Source organism: Salvelinus sp. IW2-2015, linkage group LG13, assembly GCF_002910315.2.
Source record: "Salvelinus sp. IW2-2015 linkage group LG13, ASM291031v2, whole genome shotgun sequence".
Lineage (NCBI taxonomy): Eukaryota > Metazoa > Chordata > Actinopteri > Salmoniformes > Salmonidae > Salvelinus > Salvelinus sp. IW2-2015.
This window is the reverse complement of record NC_036853.1, coordinates 4680633-4694082: the sequence shown is the minus strand read 5'-3', so window position 1 is coordinate 4694082 and position 13450 is coordinate 4680633. Positions and strand designations below refer to the sequence as shown.

Genomic DNA, 13450 nt, shown 5'->3' with positions numbered 1-13450 from the left:
ATACAAGAACTGTGCTTATTCAAGCAAATACCCTGCTTTCAAAAATAAAGTGATTCTATTTTATTTTATTTTGACTAACCAAACTTACACGCAACATCCCCTTGACGCGCAACATCCCATCCCAGCATAATTCGCATGCATTAGCCACTGTTCATGCTCACTTTTTAATTACACAATTTTCACTAATCGTTGTTTAATTTTACTATTTGTAATTGACGTCGCACTTCACTCTCATTTAGGATCTGAACTGGAAACGATTTCTCAATTTCTAAATTATCCTACACTCTCGCAACCAAAGACTGCAAACAACACTTATAGTGTATGTAGTTGTTTATATTAGGCTATTCGTTTAGTATTTGTCACGTTCTGACCTTAGTTCTTTTGTTATTTCGTTGTTTTTGTATGGTCAGGGCGTGAGTTGGGTGGGTTATCTATGTTCGTTTTTCTATGTTGGTTTTTGCGTTTGGCCTGGTATGATTCTCAATCAGAGGCAGGTGTCGTTAGTTGTCTCCGATTGAGAATCATACTTAGGTAGCCTTTTCCACCTGTGTTTCGTGGGTGTTTATTTTCTGTCTTTGTGTTTGTCACCAGACAGGACTGTTTCGTTTCATTCTCGTTTATCGTTAGTTTTGTTCGAGTATTTGTTTTCATTAAAAGGCATAATGAATACTTACCACGCTGCACCTTGGTCCTCCTCTCTTTCTCCCAACGATGATCGTTTCAGTATTAAAGGATAAATATTATCACAAGTTTATGGGAAGGAGATAGTGTCATTCAATCGAGGTCAGTTGTGAACTAGCCTACTTTAGACTTCATCAGTTGTGCAATAACGTTTGTTACAATCTAACCACCTTCGGGAATTTTTAAACATGGCTGAACCAAGTGTCAAGAGATTAAAGACCAACCTGCCTATCTGTAAAATTCACCGACCATTTGTCGGGAGCAGGGTGAAGCAGAACCTCCCGGCGGTCGTTGAGGAGAGTTTGTGCGGAGTATCTACAATGCTTATGGAGGTTGCTTACAGACTTGATGCACTGGTAAGGGCGACCTAACCATCCAGCAAAAGGCTATAAGTACAAGTTACTTGTTTACAAAATGTTCTATGGGAAAATTGGATGTTTATAAATACTATTTGAAATTGCATGCATTTTTTATAAAATAATTTATGGCCTGAATCACTGAAAGGTTTTCAACCCTCTGTCATATATTTAAGCAATAAGGCACGAGCAGGTGTGGTCTACATTATGAACTATGTTAGGTGGTTCGAGCCCTGAATGCTGATTGGCTGACAGCATACCACAGGTATGACAAAACATTTATTTTTACTGCTCTAATTATGTTGGTAACCAGTTTATAATAGCAGTAAGGCACCTCGGGGGTTTGTGATATATGGCCAACATACCACTTCGTGTTGCGCCATGCCTAAGAACAGCCTTTAGCCGTGGTATATTGGCCATATACCACATCTCCTCGGGCCTTATTGCTTAATTATAAACTGAGTGGTTCGAGCCCTGAATGCGTGCCTTTTTGCTTAATTTAGAGCTCATCGTGACTGTCAATCCACGACATTGCATAACTAATGTGTACAAGCAATGAATCTTACAAGTCTTCATCTTATCATTTATTTCCATACTTAGTCATATTTGCACAGGCCTTTGAGTTGATGAAATGTACCAAGTAACTTAAAGTTAGTCACAATATGAATTAAGCTGTATGCCATCCAATACAGCAATATATGTCAATAACCCACTTGTAAATGGATCATTCTCACTGGAGTTACTCTATGATTCACTCTTCCAGGCCAAGATATTTGAGTAGGATGACATTGCCTTGCCAAGAGTGGCAGAGTTCTTCCATGAGCACTCTGAGCAGGAACAGGCGCAGGCTGAGGCCATGCTGGACTATCTGTCAGACAGAGGGGGACAGTACTGTAATAAGGACATACAGGTACACTGTAAGAAAAAAAAAAAAAAAAGTCGCCTAAATATTTTTGAGCAGCTGCTAGGTATGTACTAATTCCATATACAGCCAAAAGTTTTGAGAATGTGAAAATTAATATTTGTCAGTCTGCTGCTGTCACGTTCTGACCTTAGTTCCTTTTTTATGTCTTTATTTTAGTTTGGTCAGGGCGTGAGTTGGGGTGGGCATTCTGTTGTTTTTCTGTTTTGTTCTGTACGTTATATTTCTATGTGTTTGGCCTAGTATGGTTCTCAATCAGAGGCAGGTGTGGATTGTTGTCTCTGATTGAGAATCATACTTAGGTAGCCTGTTTTCCCACTATGGGTTGTGGGTAGTTATTTTCCGTTTCAGTGTTTGCACCATACGGGACTGTCAGTTTTCATTTATTCTCTTGTTCTTTTTTTGTATTCTTTTTTTGTATTTTGTATTCATTCTCAATTAAAAGATATTATGGATACGTACCACGCTGCATTTTGGTCCTCTCCTTCCACCAACAAAAGTCGTTACAGCTGCCTCAGTTTGTATGATGGCAATTTGCATATACTCCAGAATGTTATGAAGAGTGATCAGATTAATTGCAAAGTCCCTCTTTGCCATGCAAATGAACTGAATCCCCCAAAAACATTTCCACTGCATTTCAGCCCTGCAACAAAAGGACCAGCTGACATCATGTCAGTGATTCTCTCGTTAACACAGGTGTGAGTTGACGAGGACAAAGCTGGAGATCACTGTCATGCTGATTGAGTTTGAATAACAGACTGGAAGCTTCAAAAGGAGGGTGGTGCTTGGAATCATTGTTCTTCCTCTGTCAACCATGGTTACCTGCAAGGAAACAATTGCCGTCATTGCATTGCACAAAAAGGGCTTCATAGGCAAGGATATTGCTGCCAGTAAGATTGCACCTAAATCAACCATTTATCGGATCATCAAGAACTTCAAGGAGAGCGGTTCAATTGTTGTGAAGAAGGCTTCAGGGCGCCCAAGAAAGTCCAGCAAGCGCCAGGACCGTCTCCTAAAGTTGATTCAGCTGTGGGATCGGGGCACCACCAGTACAGAGCTTGCGCAGGCAGGTGTGAGTGCATCTGCACGCACAGTGAGGTGAAGACTTTTGGAGGATGGTCTGGTGTCAAGAAGGGCAGCAAAGAAGCCACTTCTCTCCAGGAAAAACATCATTTACATTACATTTAAGTCATTTAGCAGACGCTCTTATCCAGAGCGACTTACAAATTGGTGCATTCACCTTATGATATCCAGTGGAACAACCACTTTACAATAGTGCATCTAACTCTTTTAAGGGGGGGGGGGGTTATCAGGGACAGACTGATATTCTGCAAAAGCTACAGGGATTGGACTGCTGAGGACTGGGGTAAAGTCATTTTCTCTGATGAATCCCCTTTCCAATTGTTTGGGGCATCCGGAAAAAAAGCATGTCCGGAGAAGACAAGGTGAGCGCTACCATCAGTCCTGTGCCATGCCAACAGTAAAGCATCCTGAGCATTCATGTGTGGGGTTGCTTCTCAGCCAAGGGAGTGGGCTCACTCACAATTTTGCCTAAGAACACATCCATGAATAAAGAATGGTACCAACACATCCTCCGAGAGCCACTTCTCCCAACCATCCAGGAACAGTTTGTTGACGAACAATGCCTTTTCCAGCATGATGGAGCACCTTGCCATAAGGCAAAAGTGATAACTAAGTGGCTCGGGAAACAAAACATCGATATTTTGGGTCGATGGCCAGGAAACTCCCCAGACCTTAATCCCATTGAGAACTTGTGGTCAATCCTCAAGAGGCGGGTGGACAAAGAAAACCCCACAAATTCTGACAAGCATTGATTATGCAGGAATGGGCTGCCATCAGTCAGGATGTGGCCCAGAAGTTAATTGACAGCGTGCCAGGCCGGGTTGCAGAGGTCTTGAAAAATAAGGGTCAACACTGCAAATATTGACTCTTTGCATCAACTTCATGTAATTGTCATTAAAAGCCTTTGACACTTATGAAATGCTTGTAATTATACTTCAGTATTCCATAGTAACAATTGACAATAATATCTAAAGACACTGAAGCAGCAAACTTTGTGGAAATTAATATTTGTGTCATTCTCAAAACTTTTGGCCATGACTGTACTATATACTTCTCTATACCTGCAGGTTTTCTTAACTAAGCTACTAACTATCTCGTTAACGTTAACTTGTTTAGATTGTCAGCTAACAGTATAGCCAAGTTGACATGTCGGTCTGTTGCGTTTATCTTTCTTGCTGGTAAAATAATCAGTGATATTGTAGCTATAGAGCAAATCATTTTAGTATTAACAATGTGCAGAAATCCATATGTGTGTTTCTTTGGATAGGCTACTTAACCCGTGGGTGCATGACATGGTGCTAACGCTAATGGTATTATTAGTGGCGAAGTGGTCATAGGCTTCACCAGACAGAAATACAGTTTGTCTAGGGAGGGAGCGAGAGTTTAGCTATGTCGAATACACCTTTAGTTTGTTAACAGGCACGGACTGACATTTTGCCTTGGGATGTATACTTTTTGGGTGATTCTGCAGTTGGAATGAGAGGAATGGAAGCTCTCAGATGAAAGGGGAATGGTGCTTGCTAACGTTAGCTATAGCTCAGAGATGGCGAACTCCATTGGACACCTTTCTCTAAATATCTCTGGTTAATGTTAGCTCTATTCAGTCTCGGGGTGCATGTGATTTAGCAAAAGTGTAGTGGAATATTCCCCCTATGCTTTTGTTATCCTATTAGTCCATTAAATTAATAAATTCAGCAACAACAGGCACAGACTGATATTTTACCCTGCAGGATATGAAAGTTTTCTTTTCTTTTCGTTTTCTTCAGATTGTGTGGTTAGCTTGCTAGCATTATTCAGGACGATGGTTGTGGCTTTTTCCGCTTGAGTTGAATTTTCCTTGTGCTTTTGCTAATCTTTCAGAAGTGATCCTATCCAACCATTAATTAGGCAACGTTAAATTAATGATATCTGAAACATCAGGCACAGACTGATATTTTATTTAGCCTTGTAGTGTATAATTATTTTGTTTAGATTGTGTGGTTGGCATGAGTTGCATAGGAACATATAGCTTGATAGCTCTTGGTGTGTGAATGCCATTTGGTGGCTGGGGGGTAGTGTAATTTTCATATTGCAGGATGGCTCGTAGCTGGAAGTAGCTTTATTGGGAATGTATAGGTGTAAATCCTGCAATTTCTGTTTCCTAAATATTAAAGCATTCATTACTCATGCAAAAAAAACGTAGAAATGTTGTGAACTACAGTTTTGCTTGTGGGGTGCCCTTGCACCGAAGCATCACTGCTTGTTCCACTACCCTGACCTCATCCTGCAATTTGGGCGACTCATTCGTTTGTGGACACTGAGGTTTGAGAGCAAGCACTCCTACTTCAAGGAGTGTGCCAGAAAACTTGTCTGAGAGCCACTCCAATATTACTTATGCAGCGGCCAATTGTTTCCACATAGCATTGAAGTTGTTGGTGTCATGAATTAATTTGAGGAACAATTATATAACAACACCATTCATTGAGCTGGACAGTCAAAGGGGTTCACAAAGCAAAGCACTGCAGAGGTCTAAAATTGTATACAAAGCAAAAATATACACTAAAGGCCTTGTTGTAATGGGAGAAAATGATGACAGATACACATTTGGAAAGATCTCACTGATTCTGGTCACAGAATCACAGGTCCATTTAATTGTTGGGGTGTATCAGTCTGTGTCACTGGTCGAGCTCAAGGTTAATTTTATACAGGATTCTCTGATTAATCACAGTCGAAGTCGGAAAATTACATACACTTAGGTTGGAGTCATTAAAACTGTTTTTTCAACCACTCCACAAATTTCTTGTTAACAAACTATAGTTTTGGCAAGTCGGTTAGGGCATCTACTTTGTGCATGACAAGTAATTTTTCCAACAATTGTTTACAGACAGATTAATTCACTTATAATTCACTGTATTACAATTCCAGTGGGTCAGAAGTTTACATACACTAAGTTGACTGTGCCTTTAAACAGCTTGAAAAATTACAGAAAATTATGTTAGGGCTTTAGAAGCTTCTGATAGGCTAATTGACATCATTTGAGTCAATTGAAGGAGCACCTGTGGATGTATTTCAGGGCCTGCCTTCAAACTCAGTGCCTCTTTGCTTGACATCATGGGCAAATCAAAAGAAATCAGCCAAGACCTCATAAAAAAAATTGTAGACCTCCACAAGTCTGGTTCATCCTTGGGAGCAATTTCCAAACGCCTGAAGGTACCGCGTACATCTGTACAAACAATAGTACGCAAGTATAAACACCATGGGACCACGTAGCCGTCATACCGCTCAGGAAGGAGACGCATTCTGTCTCCTAGAGATGAACATACTTTGGTGCGAAAAGTGCAAATCAATCCCAGAACAACAGCAAAGGACCTTGTGAAGATGCTGGCGGAAACGGGTACAAAAGTATCTATATCCACAGTAAAATTAGTCCTATATCGACACAACCTGAAAGGCCACTCAGCAAGGAAGAAGTCACTGCTCCAAAACCGCCATAAAAAAGGCAGACTATGGTTTGCAACTGCACATGGGGACAAAGATTGTACTTTTTGTAGAAATGTTCTCTGGTCTGATGAAACAAAAATATAACTGTTTTGTCATAATGACCATCGTAATGTTTGGAGGAAAAAGGGGGATGCTTGCAAGCCAAAGAACACCATCCCAACCATGAAGCACGGGGGTGGCAGCATCATGTTTTGGGGGTGTTTTGCTGCAGGAGGGACTGTGGCACTTCACAAAATAGATGGCATCATGAGGAAGGAAAATTATGTGGATATATTGAAGCAACATCTCAAGACATCAGTCAGGAAGCTAAAGCTTGGTCACAAGTGGGTCTTCCAAATGGACAGTGACCCCAAGCATACTTCCAAAGTTGTGGCAAAATGGCTTAAGGACAACAAAGTCTAGGTATTGGAGTGGCCATCACAAGGCCCTGACCTCAATCCTATAGATTGGAGGCCTACAAACCTGACTCAGTTACACCAGCTCTGTCCGGAGGAATAGGCCAAAATTCACCCAACTTATTGTGGGAAGCTTGTGGAAGGCTGCACAAAACGTTTGACCCAAGTTAAACTATTTAAAGGCAATGCTACCAAATACTAATTGAGTGTATGTAAACTTCTGACCCACTGGGAATGTGATGAAAGAAATTAAAGCTGAAATAAATCATTCTCTCTATTATTCTGACATTTCACATTCTTAAAATAAAGTGGTTATCCTAACTGACCTAAGACAGGGAATTTTTACTTGGATTAAATGTCAGGAATTGTGAAAAACGGAGTATAAATGTATTTGGTTAAGGTGTATGTAAACTTCCGACTTCAACTGTATGTGTGTGTTAATGAAGATAGTCTGAGTAATTATTACCCACTACCAGTTTGTAAAGTGTTAGGTTTCTCTGTTTCCCTGCATCACTCAGTCTTCTCCTTAAACCAGTGTAGGCATGGAGGATCTTCAAGATGCAATTAAACACCAATTGACCGAGTTGGAGACCGAGATGGTGAGCTCTTTGTTGGAGCATGTTAATGGAGAAAATTAATGACCTTAACTATGTTCAGCCGGAGGATATACATTATCACTTGACGCCAATATAGTGCCGGGAATTGCTTCAGTTCTTCAACCAAAGAGGTGAGCTCTTGATTTGATAAATGTAACATATTTATGTAATTGTTATGAAAAAAGGTGCTATCTAGAACCTATATTGGTTATTTGGCTGTCCCCATAGGAGAACTCTTTGAAGATCCCTTTTTGATTCCAGGTTCATGTATAACCCTTTTGGTTCCAGGTAGAACTCTTCTGGGTTCCATGTAGAACCCTTTACACAGATGGTTCTACATGGTACCCAAAGGGGTTCTACCTGGAACCAAAAAAGGGTTATACATGTACCTGGAATCAAAAAGGGATCTTCAAAGGGTTCTCCTATGGGGACAGCCAAAGAACCCTTTTGGAAACCTCTTTTTCTAAGAGTGTAAACACACACAAGGTTAAAAAGGTTCTGTAAATAGTTAGTTTGTTTGCCCTCAAAATAAATGGTTTATGCTTTGATGATGCGAAGCATATGCAATAAAAGGGACGGAAATGACAAAAATACATATAAAGTACAAAAATATACAAATGTTTCTGTAAATTGTTTGTTTGTCCTCTTGTGCTGGTATGGAGTGCAGAGCATAGCCTAATAGTTTTTTTTCTTATTTTTTTTAAAAAGAAAATGAAGAATGGATAGGATCTGTAACAATGGATAGGACATCCTTTTTCCAGTTATGGCTCTGCGACCACTTCAATACCCTCAATGGCATCGTGATTGACAGTTGCCTGACTCGAGCTCTCCTGAACAAGGGTAAGAGAATTGTCAACTTTTTAAAAAGCCAAGGGACCAAGTTCAGGAGACAGAACCTGTGCCTGCTGAATGAAATCAACGGTTACATGTAACAGCCACTGCTGCCATTCTTTTGTTGATGACCCACTTCAAAGAGAAGGACGAATCTCTGCTCCTCTTGGCAGATGTAAGGAATAGTGTTTTTAGACCTAGAAAGTGTATCTGGTTAATGGTGTTTATATTGTACTATTACACATGATTTTAATATTTTTTATATGTATGTTTTGTGATTTTTAGGTCCCTGCAACTCGGGTTGATGTCGAGGCGCATATTTCTTTGCCAGACACACGAAGGCTGATCATGCTTGGTAATACATTTATGTGATTTAAGGTGGAATATATATATATTATTCTGGTAGCTATCTGGAGGTATCTAGTAAGTATACACTAACACCCTTACTTTTGTGTATTTCAGGAAATACTCTATTGGGTTCCTCAAAATGGATGGTGTCGATCGAGGGAAGAGTGGTCTGTGTTTTGGACAGTGAGTCCAACTTTGCTGCTGCCCTCTGTCCTCTTCAGCATTTTCTATGTTTTTAACATAGAATACCAGGAGCCGGCCTCTGCAACCTTGGAGCTGATACAGAGGTAAGCATTGAACAGTCATTGATCCAACACTTACATTTAGCATTTGTTAGTTACATTGCAATGATATTTCTTATTGTTATTAATTCAATGCCTCAACTGATTTAATATAGTTTATGTTGGGTTGTGCAGGTTCCTGGTTCGAATAAACCCTGAAGGAACCAAATGCACAGCGAAAGCAGGAGTGACCCGCAAGACCGGAAAGGTCGTTCAGAGGAAGCCATTGCCTATTGACCCACATGTTACACACTTTCTCGCAGACCTGAACGAGTTTGAGTGGAAAAACTCCAACATGTATGTTCATAAACACACACACCTGATGAACACAAACTTTATTTTTCAGTTGTCATCTGCCTTTTTACCCAGCGAGTAGTAGTAGTGATAGTAGTAGTAGTAGTGATGTAATAGTAGTAGTAGTAGTAGTAGTAGTAGTGATGTAATAGTAGTAGTAGTAGTGATGTAATAGTAGTAGTAGTAGTGATGATAGTAGTAGTAGTAGTAGTGATAGAAGTAGTGATAGTAATAGTAGTAGTGATAGTAATAGCAATCTCTCTCTTTCTATTCTTTCTATTTCTATGTTTGTTCTAGTTGACGTATCAGAGCTAAGGAAGATCAGAGTTTCAAAGATTGGGTTGATAATCTGCACACCACCGAGATTTATTTGAGACTTGTTTGCATCTCTCATTCTCTCAGAAATCTTGCCATGCGGGTTGGGTCATTAAATGATCTGCTTGCACCATCCCGGAGCCTGTGCTTTCTCAGCCCCTTCCCCTCTCAATCTCTCTCTCTCTCTCTCATTTCTCTCTCAAAGACAGGCAGGCAAGCAGTTCTTGTTATAGTTTTTTGTAAAAATGTCTCCCTGTTCAACTGTTTTCCGATTATTATTATTATWTTTTTTTTTTWAATTAAGAGTTAATTTTTTTCTTACATAATCCTGAATTTTCAAGAATGACCTATTCTGATGTCTTGGTTTGTATATGATGAAGTAAATTATTGGCCAGTATTTGTCAATGTTCTTATCACTGTATCTCTCTGTCTTTCTCTCCCCTATCTGGAGTTGTAATGTTGCTCTTCTCAAATGTTGTTCTTTGTGGTTAAAGTGCAATTCATGTGAAATTCATGTTTTGAATTTGAATAAATATATATATTTGTACACATTGTTTTTCTTACAATATTACATTTCAGGGAGCTGTCTTCAAAAGACAACCTGCAATGCTGCTTAGTACTGTAAAATAATTGTATATTACTGTAGGTATTTCCCTGTAAATTTACAGCATTATACTGGCACCACAGTTGCCAGTTTAATACTGTAATTTTGCTTTACAGCAGTGATGCTGTAATTTAGTTTACAGTATGATTTTTCCTTACTCTAAAACATATTACAGCATCCCTGCTGTAAATTTACCACATGGATGCTGTAATATGTGACATACTGTATTACAGCATCCTTGCTGTAAATTTACAGCAAGAATGCTGTAATAATTTTTACAGTAAGGAAAATGGTACTGTAAACGATATTACAGCATCACTGCTGTGAAGCAAAAGTACAGTATTAAACTGGCAACTGTGGTGCTAGTATATTGCTGTCAATTTATAGGGAAAAGTTTTACAGTGTAGAGCTGCCCGCTCATAGAAATATAATGAACCACCAGTCCACCCATTATGGCATAGTTGACCTGAATGGGGATGCCTGTTCTACTCATTCTAATTCTGTGTGCCCACTGCCGGGGAGAGGGGATGGGTTCCTCCTAACTTTAGGCAGTGCAGTAGGGCATGGGTCATGCATGCATGCTGTCTTCCTTCTGGCAAAATAAATTGGCACACCAGCTCGGTTTCCATTCAATTGGCCACAGATTTTCATGCGGATATTCTAAAATCTGCATAAAAACAATAAGCGCATTTTCCCACCAGATGTGAGTTTCCATCAAACTGACTTGTGGCACATAAAAGGCTGTGCGTGATGAAGTAGTGCACATAAATTACTTTTGGGGTTAAGTTCCCATGTACGGAATTAAAAACATAAGTTGGATGGTCATCTCAATTTCAACTTTACCGATGGTTTTCACAACCAACTGTTGTGGTAAATAGCAAACTTGCACAATCTGGTTTTGACACATGCTCTCAAGACAAGATATCCCTCACTGATAGTGGACAGGGGGTTAGTTATATGATGAGATATGAATAAGGGCAAGAATTTTATTTGATAATTGGCAGCCAAGCACCGGTCACCAGCATTCAAATAATAGCTTACCCTCAATATTTGGACTATTGGAAATGTGCATGATCACAGTGCATTTACCCACCATGTGAAGTTCATCATCATTTATTTAATCTGGCTATAAACGTCTCATGCTTTTCCACGTTGTGGTGGTAGGCCCATATCATGTGACTCCAAGTTTACTTTATTATATCGATATTTGCGCATAAAGCCATTTCCACCGCCATTTCTCGCATAATTAAAAAATTGTACCAACATTTGCTGTTTCCATAAGCCCTGTCGTGACTTTTTTTTATGCGTCAGGTAATTATTTTGCATTAAATGGTTGTGTGGAAATCTATGCTTAGTGCTAAGGATAAGGGGTTGTAAGTGGACAGAATAGGGACGTCTGAGGCCAAGAGGGGTGTGGGGTTAAACCCTAACCCTGGAGATTTTCCTGGGGCTCAGGCCTATTGCCTGTCAGGGTGTACATTTCCCCTGAGTTCCGGAAAATTGGGGAGATGAATGTGCAGGCGGAAGGACGAGGCATTAATTGTGTTTCCAGATGTACGGGGTGGCGTTGACACTTTAGTGCCGTGTCCTCTTTCTGCCTCCTCCAGTTTTACGAGTCATGTCAAATCGATCCCAAGTGGGACCGCTAAGGGGTCCATCATCAGCAATTTGGGACACCTTGTTATCCATTGATCTGTGAGGGCAAATGATGTGTCCTGAATAAGTCTATTCATCAGTTCTGATATTATTACGATTTGTATTCAATTCTGCAACCAATTCTTCAACTTTGGTTGAAGTTTGGAAAGAAGTTGTCTGAAAGGCTTTTCGCTGTGTTTATAAAAGTTTGGATGGATTCATTTTCATAAAGATCATAGTTAAAGTAGGAGAGCTATATTCAAGTGTTTTCAGATTTTAAGAAACTAAAGTAGTGTAATAATGAATTAAAGTAAAAATATATAGTTATCCTTCAGTAAGGGGGACAATTAAGCAAGCTTTTCTGTTCTAACATCTACATTTTGGTTATTAGCACAAGGTTTCTCAAAGTCGGTCCTGGGGCCCCCCCTGGGTGCACGTTTTGGTGTTTGCCCCTAACACTACACAGCTGATTCAAATAACCAACTCATCGTCAAGCTTTAATTATTTGAATCGGCTGTGTAGTGCTTGGGCAAAAAACACAACGTGCACCCGGTGGGGCCCCAGGACCGACTTTGGGGAAACCCTGATTTAGCAGAGCGACTTAGTCAGTGTATTCTAATGGCCGTCTCTGTATGTGTGTGTGCTGTCATTCTCCCCCAGAGGCCAGGCTGTGAGGAGGTGTGTGCAGTGATCCCAGCCCTCGAGCTGATGCTGGGCCAGTGGAAGGAGGAGATGGCTGTGATGGTGGAGCTCAGCCAGCTGTCCAAGGAGCACAGCGACCCGCACTCCGCCAGCGTGGTCAAGAGCCGCGTCCTGGGGCCACTGGTGCCCCGCGTCAAACTGCTGGGAGACCTCCTGACCAACGCCCGTAGAGTGGGCTGCACCATTGACCGCTCGGGGGGCTTTGGGGAGTACCTAATCAACCAGCTGCAGGAGGAGTTGACCAATGTCTCCAGTGGATGAATCACTCACTCACTAGTGTGTGTTTCCATTAAAGAAGCCTACTTGGTGAGTTAGACTCACAAAACAAGCCTTTCCTGTCATGTCTGTGTTTTTTTTGTCTGGGCACCTATATTGTGTTATTGCTAGTCAGTAAGACCAATGTATTGTAGAAGACACTCCAAAGTCCTCTATGGAAATGATTTCTGAACTGAACAAACAAGGGGGGATGGCTTAGTTACAACTAGCTTCATTCTAGAATGTAAACTGAACCAAGCTATAGCACTTCTTCCAAATTCCTAAGCTTGAATATCTGCCCTATTTTGTAAATGTTTGGTTCAACATATTGATGGGGGTGTTGGGTTATGTTAGAGAGGGTGGAAGGTCTTGAATCCAGTATTTTAAGTTCTAGAGACTACCAAAAATGAAGAATACATGTATTATGTACTTGATCTGGGCATTTAAAAGGGCACAGCCTCAGTATATCATGTATGTATTCCGTAAGCAAAGTTGAGCCTTGATGTCTTAAATGTGCTTTTGGATGAATTGAGACGTAACAATGCGACAATCAAAGTTGAAGGCAAAGCACTTCAAATACTGTAATAGCTGGTGTTTTTTCTGGATGACTCCTGCATTGACAATCCTCACAGTATACTATGATAAGTGGCTTATAATGTGAAGTATTTCTGT

At 40.4% G+C, this 13450-nt stretch overlaps 1 pseudogene; it reads left to right on the top strand.

Moving 5' to 3' along the window:
- The first annotated feature begins 869 nt into the window (after nucleotides 1-869).
- LOC111971884 (ferritin, middle subunit-like) lies at nucleotides 870-13106 on the top strand (annotated as a pseudogene).
- The last annotated feature ends 344 nt before the right edge of the window (nucleotides 13107-13450 follow it).